This window comes from Lytechinus variegatus, chromosome 8 (genome assembly GCF_018143015.1).
Source record: "Lytechinus variegatus isolate NC3 chromosome 8, Lvar_3.0, whole genome shotgun sequence".
Classification (NCBI taxonomy): Eukaryota; Metazoa; Echinodermata; class Echinoidea; order Temnopleuroida; family Toxopneustidae; genus Lytechinus; species Lytechinus variegatus.
In genome coordinates, this window is record NC_054747.1 from 32,549,763 (window position 1) to 32,562,364 (window position 12,602).

The window sequence follows — 12,602 nt, forward strand, 5'->3', positions numbered from 1 at the left end:
CTACTAACCGTCCTCTATCCACATGAAGAAGCATGGCGATCGATTGAACGAAGTCCATCGGAACAAAAAGTTTATTTGAATAACAAGAAAAATCCATGCAAGCACTCGGAACATTTCATCAAAACTTCGGATGTAATTTTTTTTATTATCATAATTTCACAGAACAGTAATTTATATGCACATCCTGGTCTGTATATGAATGATGACACGTGACGGCACACACTTTTTGTATTCTAGTATATGAAATATGACTATCTAATTTCCTCCTCATTGAAAAGGTGACGAAAAGTGTTATTTGTTCCTGAATATATAACCGTTGTGGATTACATTTTGATGGTTGCAGTCAAGTTGGTTCTCAAATCTCTAAGACAATAATTCAAACAATTTAATTTTATTCATTTTTACATCCGGGTTTTGGTGAAATTTTCAAAATTATGCTTGCTAGATTTTTTTCTATTAATTGATTCAAATGAACACTTTCTGGGGTGGACGCGTGAAGAACCATGTGCGCGATGCAAATAATAGCAGGGACAATGATTTAATGATAAGCACTGATTTTCAAGTCATTATAAGCACAAGAAGAAGAAACTGAGAACGAGAAGGAAAATGAAAGAGAGAAATTAGTAGATAAAGAAAGAAATTCTGAAGAAAAGGGAGGGGAGCTAAGATCGCGTCGTTGGGAATTTGTTCTGACAATGATGGCCTCAAAATTTATTGCAACTTTTCGTTTCTAACTTGACAACAAGTCATGCACATACAGGTACATCCCTCATTATTTCATAAACCTATCCTCCAATTAGCCGCCTAAGAGTAATACGGATAATTCAATAAAAATTGCGTTCATAAACTCCGAAAATAAGCCGCATTACTTTTATGAGCGCCCGTCCTGAAAAAGGCGGATAATCGCCATGACAACTGGACACGCCCCCTCCGATGCGGTTGTGTTGGAAAAGGGTGACCTTGTGACCGCACCATGGCAATTATCCGCATTATTTGGAAATGCGTTCATAAACTCAAAATCTTGTCCCGATGCTGCTATTATGCGGATAAAAGCAGCATCAGAGTAATGCGGATAACTCTTGTCCTCCAATTTTACGACCAAATTATGCTGCTATTAGCCGCCTAATTCATTTTAATTGGGTTTATGAAAGGGGTATTAGATGGATAAATATCCGGATATTGTCAATCGGACCATGGAGGTAGTCTTTCTACCTCCACGATCGGACTGTATTTATGAGAGAAAAGCTATAAATGAATATGTTGCGTTTTCGGCCAAAATTATTGCAACAGAATTCATAGTGCATTGAAATAATCATGGACCTGGCCATGGGCGGATGATCTTTATTATTACTGGGGGTGATGTGACAATGCTCAATGTTCATTTTACCCGTTCCAATAAATAAACAAATCTTCCTTGACATCTAACACGAAACGAGTGACCATTTCAAACTTTCTTCACAACGTAAAATTTTATAAGAACCTTTTTACTATAGTTGGCGAGCTTGCCTGACACATTCATTCCAATTTGATATTGACTGAACATTAGATAAACTATACTGATAAATCGTTCTTGTACCATGATTGCTAAGAAACAAAATTTTTTCATGCACCTATACCCCTATACCCTGGTCAAAATAATGGCAATGGGTACATGCTCAGTTTCAACTTTGCACCTTTCTAATGAGTATGAGCAGAAATACAATTTAGTAAAGAACAACATTTTCAAGAACATACCTTTTCACATTTTGTAAACGTCTTTATCGTAAATCGATTAGTTTTTCTTTTCCTGTGTTATATTTACATGAATATCTATGTAAGGGACCCCTCTGTAAAACAGCGTTGATATGTTATCAACGCTGAGTAGGGCAATCCCTCCGTCTTTTTAATGATCGTTTCTTTGTAACTGTATATTTTGTTGTAATTTTTAATTGACGGAAAATAAATACAATACAATACAATACAACATAGCTCCTTTGTAGAGGCATCTTTACAAATAATATATCGGATACAGACACGGTACCAGCCTCCGCTGATGGGGGGTGGGGAGGCGGATTTTGTTTCAGCCATATTTTCCCCGATCGGCAGCTCGAAGCTTGATTTGTGTACTATTTGAAGGGGTATAGTCCTAACAGTGCACCTCTGTACATTTATTCTTAAAAATCGGCATGAATATATGATAATCTCATAAGCTTTATCTAAATAGTTCGACGAATCGAGCGCGAAGCGCCAGCTAATTTTGTTTTTCAAATTTTATTTGTTTTGTCCTAAAATTTGATCATTCTAGGCAATGTTTGTGGTCCTGAACAAATTGTGTATGCAACTAAATAATTACTGCGGAGAGTGAGTAGAAATTTGTAATATACGTTTTGATCTGATCGAAAAGGGACCTTGTCAAGGACTTCTTGCAGTTAGCAATGAATGCGTTTCAACAATCAAATAGCGCGAGCACAATTTTTTTTTTACCTAAAGGAGGGAAATTCTAAGTTTTTTTTGTAAACGTGAACAGGATAGGTATATCACTGAACAACGATACGAGAGCGAAGCGCGAGCGTAATAGGTAGGCGTATAGGTAGGCTTAGAAAATAATATAGGTATATAGGCCTACTTATAAACCAATCAAATTTTACACAGCGCGAGTAGAAGATACTAATATTCAGACCATAAAAGTGACATTTTTACAGAACACTTTCTAACTAGCACATCAATGATGTGGAGCTCATCCGGCATCTCGCAACACAATTTAACACAATTTTAATTTCAGCCCAGTTGACACTGTAGTGAATTATAATTATTGGTGACATAAATTGAGGATATAGAATTGAAATTGATGAAGAAATGACATAGGAACATTTTTGTGATCTATGAATAAATTTCATATGAATTAAAAACCTTGGTGAACCTAATGTAGCTCTCAGATGGAACAAAAATAACCAAAATCAATCAACAAATAAGTAATTTCTGTGAGTTTTGAAAATATATGGATAAATAGCAGATTCAATGAGTTTCAAAATTCTATGTTTAAATTTTGTATCACCATCTCGATGCTATCATATAAAGCAAACAAAATTGAAATTGATCCACAAATGAAGAAGAAAAAGATATTTTGTGATTTCTGAAGAAATTTTGCATAAATTAAAAAAAATAATTTTCCAGACGAAATTTCAAAATTTTGTGTACAAGTTTGGTGAACCTCATGCAGCTCTACCAGATAGAAGAAAAAAATCAAAATCTGTCAACAAATACGGAAGAAGAGGAATTTTAAGTGATTTATGAATACATTTCGCATAAATTAGCATAAATAATGTTCTACTGAAAATTTTGAAAATTCTGTGTAGAAGTTTGGTGGACCTCATGAAGTTCTACCAAATGGAAGAAAAAATATCAAAATCTGTCAACAAATAAAGAAAGAAGAGGCATTTTCTGTGATTTCTGAATAAATTTTGCATAAATTATAATAAATAATTTTCCAGACAAAATTTCAAAATTTTGTGTACAAGTTTGGTGAACCTCATGCAGCTCTACCAGATGGAAGAAAAAAATCAAAATCTGTCAACAAATAAAGAAGAAGCATATTGATGTGAATTTTAAAAAATATGCATAAATCAGCATATTTAACGAATTTCAAAATTCTGTGTAGAAGTTTTGAATGCCCCACCTAGTGCTATCATATAAAGCAAACTACTGAAATCGGACTTGAAATGGCGAAGAAGTATAGCATTTTGATATTGTGGACATACGACGGACGCCACGCCACGGGGGCCACGGCGTAAGCTCATCTTGCCCTTCGGACCGGATGAGCTATAAATCAATGTGCAACTTTTGAAATGAAAGTTCGATTACTGAGCTGAAGTATGTTCTGTATATTGACTTTAAAAATTTGATACTTCAAACTCCATATTGTGCATGATATGTAAATCACCTAGCAGGCTATGCGAGCACGAACAGTGAGCGAAGATTTTATAAAGTGACATGAACGATTTGTTTATTTTCCAAGTCATCCCCTCATTTTATTTTGTTCATTCGTCTTCCTCCTCTTTATTTCACTTATTTCTTTTCCCCCTTCTTTTCCGTTTTTGTTTCTTCCCCCTTTTTTCTTTTTGTTTTTGCTCTGCCAAAAAGGGGGACGGTCCCTCGGCCCCCTAGATCCGCCTATGTGGAAGTTTAAAGTTTAAATATTCTGTCATGAAGACAGGATCATTATGTATAGGCAAGGCTTACAAATCCACGGGGCGGGGGCGAAGCGGCCACTTAGCCCCCCCCCCCCCCCCTCTTTTGGCGGCGAAAAGGGAAGCTAAAGAAAAAGAGGGAATGAAAAGATGAGTTAGGAAAGAAAATGATAAAAGAAGGAAGAAAGTATAATAAAACTTGGGAAGGGATAGATAATAAACAAAGAAATAGTTCATAATATAAACAAAAAATTTGCTCACGCTTCGCACTCACATTGACTTGAGTGACATAACAATCTGTTCAACATGTTCAAGAGGATATCAGCTGCCCTAAAATATTCATTTTCAAGTCTAGTCAATAAGTACAAATTATTCTGCTCACGATTCGAATATTGTCTTTTTTTAGTTAGGAATACACATACTCTTCATGATTACAAGAAAAGTTCTAAATTCATATTACAAAAATATCAGCTCGAACTTTGCGTTCACAAATTGCGTTCAATATTGGCTTCACAATTTTCCTATAGTGCTTGAAGGTAGCTGAAGTAACATTTCTCTATCATTTTTCATAATACCATATTTATGAATTTCCATATACATCCCCAAAATTAAGATATACCCTAAAATTACACTATACTGTACAAAAAACACCGAGAACGAAACATGAATAACCCACTACCATCGATTGATATCGATGACCTCTTCCCCCTTTGAAATAAATTGAGATCCATTTACGCGCATGCACACTCCCCTCTCCCCATTTCTCTCCAAAATAATACGAGTCTGGCTCCTTCACTATACCCTCCAGAAATTGCTCGGAGTTCGGGGAGGGGGGGGGGGGGTGGTGAGTGTCGATTCAGGGGGATAGGGAATACATTAACTTCCCTTAATTCGACCGTCATATTTTTTTATGAATTATAATGACAAGTATGATCATGATAAGGAGGGAGTACATATTATTATTATGATCATGATTCTGGTACCATCGAAACTCGCGCTAGCATTGCTGATATAGTCCTTACAGCACTTGGTCTTGGTCTACCCACATCATGGTGCATTTGACCCCCTCCCCCCATTGAAGAGAAAAGAATAGTAATAGAGAAGGGTGAAACATGACATGTTTATAAAGTATCACGTCAAAATATAACACAAAGTTTCTTTTATTTATTGAATTCAAAGGGTAAAAAAAGATTGCTTGCTCGTAGCTTTTCAATAGTAATAATTCTATCCTTTTGTGCAATCGTGCCCCCGTACAAATTTTAGACTGGTTATGGAACTGACCCCCCCCAAAAAAAAAAAAAGTAATCATAATTTATAGGCCTAAATGTAAACAAAAAAATATTAAATACTCCCATCAGGGAGTCAGGGACCAAACTTAATTGTGTCAGTTATCCAATCCCATGAAAACTGACACTGGACACCCATACATACATGGCGGTGAAAGCGAAAATGGGGGGGGGGGGTATGCCCCCAAATTCTTTGGCTAGGATTTAGCATCGACTAGGATATAATGCTGGGGTGCAGGTACATCCGATACATCGCCGAAATTCAGCAATAACAAATTAGCAAGCTATTCCAGACTTCATGACACATACGTTATCAATTTTTTTCCTCCCGTCCTTTTTTTATGATCCTCGATCTTAATCCGGAGGTGTTTTTATGGGCCTAATTCCACTTTTCTTATCCCTTCTCTTTATTTTAAATTCAGCTTCATCGTTATCACATAGGCCGATCCAGGGGGCGAAGTACCCTGGTCCCCAAATAGTGGCTGAGCAAAATATGACTATATAAGTTTTTTGCTCGCACTTGCATGTTTGATGTCGAGATACAAATCTTCCTCAATAGGCCGATATGGTATGCATATATATATATATTTATATATATATATATATATATATATATATATATATATGTATATATTTATATATATATACTTTTCTTATTATGATGGTGATGCTGTTTTGTGCGCGATTACATGCACTACTACAATCATGAATGTTATAATTTCAGTTCTTGTCATTGTGAGCATTCTTGTATGGATCCCTAACTTGAGAAGACGTATGTTTCACGTCGAAATTTTGGTTACACTTCGTAATTCCGAAGGTTCTTTATTCCGAAGGTTCGTAATTCCGAAACACGTAAATTGCCTATACCTCGATGTTCGTTAATCCGAAAACGAAAAAGGGTTCGTTAATCCGAACATTTGTGGCGTAATTCCGGCGATTCGTTATTCCGAAGGTTCGATAATCCGAAAACGAAATAAGGTTCGTTGTTCCGAAGGTTCGTTAATCCGAAAACGAAATAAGGTTCGTTGTTCCGAAGGTTCGTTAATCCGAAAACGAAAAAAGGTTCGTTATTCCGAAGGTTCGTTGATCCGAAAACGAAATAAGGTTCGTTTTTCCGAAGGTTCGTTAATCCGAAAACGAAATAAGGTTCGTTTTTCCGAAGGTTCGTTAATCCGAAAACGAAATAAGGTTCGTTAATCCGAAAATAAAATAAGGTTCGTTAATCCGAAAACAAAATAAGGTTCCTTAATCCGAAAACAAAATAAGGTTCGTTAATCCGAAAAATTAAAACCGGGAAAGCAGAGGCAGAGGCAAGGGGAGGGGGGCGGGGGACACTGTTGCCGTTTAATTATCATATGAGGATGGGAAGGCAAGGGCGGCCGAACGAACGAACGAAATGGGCACTTTGGTGATATTTTCACCTTAAGATTATCATCTGCTTGAAGTCATTGTGTGTTTGATAGTGATTAAGAAGAGAAAAACTTTTTTGAAGTGACTTCTTATTATGGCAAAATTTGTATATTTAGGCTTTATTTTTCGGGAGAGAGTATAATGAGCGAGCGGCTTGGTAAAACAAATTCAAAGGTAAAATTGTATAACGTTTTTTGTGGTCAATTATTAAAATGGCATTATTGCGAGGTGTTGCGAGCGTGAATCACAAGCTAAACTTTAGCTTATTTCAATAAAAAATGAAAATTAGTTTTTAAAAATCCGAGCAGATTTCTGCTGTCATTAAAAAAGATGTGCATCTAACTAAAGAATTAACACGAGCGCAAAACGCGAGCTTAAACATACTGACCAGAAAAGAAACATGTTAAAGAAAGCATTTAGTGACCTCTTTAGGATGAATATTTCACCAATCGAATGAGAGTGCGAAGCGCAAGCTGAAAATTTTCAATATTCCAGCCTGAAAACTTAACTTAACTTGTATACTTTAAAAAGAGTATCTTATTTCGAAAAAACATGAAAAACGGCATGTTTATTTTTGAAAAAGGAACTTTCCCATTTTGGAAAATATTAATTCCCCTGTTTTTTATTCCATTTTTGATGCCCCCTGCCTCCCTCCCGGTGGATCCAACTTTCGTCAAATAGAGGGGGGGGGGGGCAATTTTTTTTAAACCATATTTTCCTTGATCGGCAGTTTAAAGTTGATTTTTGTTTGTTTCTTTGAAAGGGTAGTCCTAACAGTCAATAATTAGCTTTATCCTTATAAAATAAAGTAAATATGTAATAACATGATAAACCCTTTTTAAATAATGCGAGCGCGAGCTATATATTTTTGTTAATATGATGGGCAATATGTTTGTGATCTTCAAAGCGAGATGCCTATGTAACTAAAATTAGATAATAACTGCTAGCAAGAAGCGCGAAGAGAATTTTTAAATATATAAGCTCTGACCTGATCTAAAGGGGACATTTTAAGAACTTTTTGCAGTTAGCCATGAAGACGATGCGTGTTTTAGCCAATGGCGGCGGAACGAATTTTTTTTTTGGGGGGGGCAAAGCAAAAAAAAAAGGGGCCAATAGGGGCAATTTGGTGCAAACGGATATTTTCACCATTAGATTATCATCTGTGTAAAGAGGTTGTGTGTTTTGTAGTAACTAAATTGAGCACAATTTTTTAAGTGATCACTAAAGTTATATATTTACGTTTCATTTCTGCGAGCGTAGAGAGCAAGCGGTTTGGGGGAAAAAGTCAAATCTGAAGATGTAAAATTCACCTTTTTGGTCAATACTGTTAAAAGGGCATCCTTGTGAGATGTTGCGAGCGAATCACGTGCTCAAACTTTTGGAAATTTCATGTGGGCCTAGAATGATAATATTGATATAGATATCATTTACCCAGGGAAGCCACTTCAGTTCTGAAAACTATTCTCCCAGCTATTATTTTTTTTTTACAAGAATGCTTAGAATGTCCAGTTTTCAGGTTGGAAAATCGGAAAAATTTGGCTCACGTTTCTCGCTCGCATCAAGTATTGTTTATTGAGGAACTCATTCTATTCCTGGTTACAAAAAAGAAGTATGAAATGTCCAGTTTTCAGGTTGGAATATCACAAATTTTAAGCTTGCGGTTCGCGCTCTCATTATTTAGTTCGTGAGATATATATTCTATTCATGAGTCACTAAATGCAGTCCTTAAAAGATTACTTTCTGAAGCCTGTTGCATAAAACTTTTTACCTGAGAAAACTCTGGTAAAAACTGAAAACTAAGGTTAGTCTGATTTCCGCCAAAAGTTTCATGCAACGGGCCCCAGGTCAGTATATAAACAAATTACAGCTCGCCCTCGCATTAATTCTTTAGAAAGAATCTTTCTCACGGTTACAAAAATGCTCCGAATGCTCGCTTCACGTCTTTACATAGTTTCACTTGCGATTCGCGCTTTCAACATTTCACAAGGATCATTATTAGTATTATTTTTATTACCAGCAGAAGCTGTTATTAAAATGACATCCCCTCCAATACAAATCCTATTATCTAAAGGTTGCTCGCACGCTTCCAACACACTTGATCCCCTGCATCTTTAATTAAACCATTTGCTTATAGGCAGCAATTGCTCAGATAAAATCGAAATTAGCCTATGCTTGATCAGGGCGCCATTCTTAATGAAATACATGCTTTGGCCCCAACACACGCATGTATCATCGATCGTTATTACTATCATTGCATAATATCGTGTAATCTTGTAATGACAACATCGTTTTTGTTACCAAAATGAATTATTTTCATTTTCGGAAATACGAACCTTATTTAATTTTCGAATTAACGAACCTTATTTCGTTTTCGGATTAACGAACCTTATTTCGTTTTCGGATTAACGAACCTTATTTCGTTTTCGGATTAACGAACCTTCGGAATTACGAACCTTATTTCGTTTTCGGATTAACGAACCTTCGGAATTACGAACCTTATTTCGTTTTCGGATTAACAAACCTTCGGAATTACGAACCTTATTTTGTTTTCGGATTAACGAACCTTCGGAATTACGAACCTTATTTCGTTTTCGGATTGACGAACCTTCGGAATTACGAACCTTCGGAATTACGAACCTTCGGAAATACGAACCTTCGGAATAACCGAACCTTCGGAATTACGAAGCTTCGGAATTACGAATGTATGCGGAAATTTTGGACTACAAAATAAACTGTTGGAACTAAATATGCATTACCACTTTGCCTCATTAATATCATCTATGTCCAACACGCGGAACTTTATGTAACATCGTTATATATGCATACATAATATATATATATATATATATATGATATACAAAACCTATTTCAGCTCGGACATCGATCGAGCTGTTGTTATTTTGTTTGATTTACATTTTTTTAATTGCAGCCGTAATCCGTTTTATGGTATCATTATCGATGCAGCTCATGTACGCTACGCGCTAGCTAGCATTATTTGTCAAGTACCCATTCTCTAATATAGTTCTCATATATTCCATAAATTCTCAAAATATTCCTATTCAGGTCTAATTGTCAAAACCTATCAGCTAGCGCCGAACGCTCGCATTTTGATTGGTGAGAAATTTAACTCTAAAACAAACTATTCAAAATCCCTTTTCATGACAATTCATCAAAATATTTGGTTCGTGAATTGTGCTTTCTATTCATTAATACACAAATGCTTAGAATATCCAGTTTTCCGAACTTGATATCAACAAATTTCTCGCTCTCACCGGGCTTATGAGATAAGATAACAATTTCATAAATTTCTAACAATTATATTGTCCTTTTTTCAGAATGTCGACAAGTTTCATTTCGCGATTAGGGAGACTAATAGGAAGATATTTACCATTTTCATATGATGACAAAATGTCCTTAGAATATCAGCTCGCGCTTCGCGCTCGAATATCTTAAGTGCGATCTAACTCCAATTTACAATTGTCATTGTCAGTGTTTGAAACTAGTGCTTATATTGACGTTTTCATATCTAATATCAAAAATATTCTGCTCGCACTTCGCGCTCGCATTATAGATGTAGGAAGATACCTAATTATACCCATATCTTCACGAATTACAAAATACGAATACTAGTCATGCTAGGAGTGTCCCGTTTTTAGCTCTAAATCTCAATTTTCCCATCGCGCTTAGCGCTCGTATTGTTTAGTTATATACCTATCCAGTTCAGGATTACAGAAAATGCATAGAATGCAAATTTTCTTGGTTTGAATGTCAAAAATGATCGGCTCGCACTTCGGCTCACATTACTCGATTGTTGAAAATAGGCCTACATGTATGTATCGTCATGTCTATACTGCAATCAGAACAGGTCCCCTTCTATCAGGCGAGCGCTCAGATTCATGTTCGCAGTAGTTATTAGTTAGATATACCAATCTTGCTCAGGATCAAAAACACTACTCAGAACGTTTTTTTTTCAGGAAAAAAATATGACATTTCCAAAAAAGTTTAGCTGTCGATCGCTTTACGCTCGCACTATTGAATAGGGGATTATAGGATTAAACATTTATGTTGTATTATAAGAATAAAGCTGACTGTTACAGGGGCCACGGAATGGTTTTCAAAGGGGGGATTACCACGCAAAAAATCGTAATCCTATGGTAATTTTTAATTTTTACGTTTTTGTACACGGTTTTGGGGATTCCCAAGCCCCCCCCTCCCGCTTATAGCGATCGATCGGCGTGGAAAATATGGGTGAAAAATCCCCCCCCCCCCCAATATTGGCGAAAGCTGGATACGTCCCTGCTATCATATTAGCTCGTTCCATTCTAATTCCCTGTTTCCTTATTCCTCATTTCCTTCCCCTTCACGGGATAAATTCCCGTTCCATTTTCCAATCTCTTATATATATATGTTTTTTTTAATCCCCATCATTTATTAGTATTTCGAGATTTTTCTTTCTCACAGTAGCCTACATCTCTTCATTTTCCTCTTTCCTTCCCTGTCTTCCCACCTTCCTTCTCTCCATGTTCTTTCTTTTCCCTTTCTTGTCCATTTTCTTGTTTTCTTCTCTTCTTCCTTTTGTTTACCTCCCTTTTCTTTCTTTTCTCCCTTTTCCCCATTTCCCTTTCCCAATGCATGCGTTGAAATATGACGTGAAAAACATGAACACAATCATCGTACACCATTATGTCGTACACGCAAAAATGTGTATGTGAATGTTTTGCTCAGCGAGCGTGGCCAATGTCGATCGCAGTGTAGTAGTGCAGTGCATGGAGTAGATGTATCCCGTGGTTCAACCAATCTTGCATCTTATCGTACGAGAAAAATTGTAGCCAAAATTTTCACAGAAACATCTCCAATACGTTTTCATGAACATACGTTTACATGAACGTCAAAACAAACTTAGGTAACATGTGAACTACAGGTTGGACGGACAGCATAAGGGTAAGAAGTTCCACAATCATATTTTTGTTTTATTCTCTATGCTAATCAATCTATTTACAATGTTTCCGTTGCCTGTACTGTGCTCCTCGCCGAACTCGCTGGGGGGAGAAACTCGACGGATGCCTTGCTATAACAAAGATTGACGAGCGTATACACTGAATTAGCAGACTACGCTCGCAGGGATATTTTGGGTTGGTATAAGTGGAATGGCCAGCGGTCGCCGAAGAATCAGTCGTGGGCGGTAGTGGGCGCTATGTGAGTGCTCGTAAATTCAGCAAAATGCTGTTTAAATTCAGCGAGGAAAATGACTTCATTTCTCAGTGTTTATTTGAAATTTTAATATTTCCAAGAAGAAATTCTGTCAATTTCTTATTGAACTGTTATCAGCAATTGTTATTCAATGGAAAAGATCAATTCAAGCGGATTTTTTGTATCCTTTACCAACACTATCCACGAGCTTTAAAATATCCATACCATTATTTCTCAAGCCTCTAGTGTGGGTATACCATGTACTTCTGCAGTTACGTGCTGTAAACCACTACAAAATAAGTGCATTGCTCATGAGAGTTCTTGCACTTCCCCAATAGCTTGACTTCCAACACATTGTGTCAAGATCTTTGAGGTGGAAGTTTTTCATTATCTTCTGCTTATTGTCTGGAAATCTTTTTTTTCATTCCCAAATTCAAGACAAATTGCATGAACTCAACTACATGACTAACACAAATAACTTTTTGCTAGTCCGTCTCCATCCAACTCTCTACATTTCCTTTCACCTCTCCCTATGTTATGTCTGAGTCTC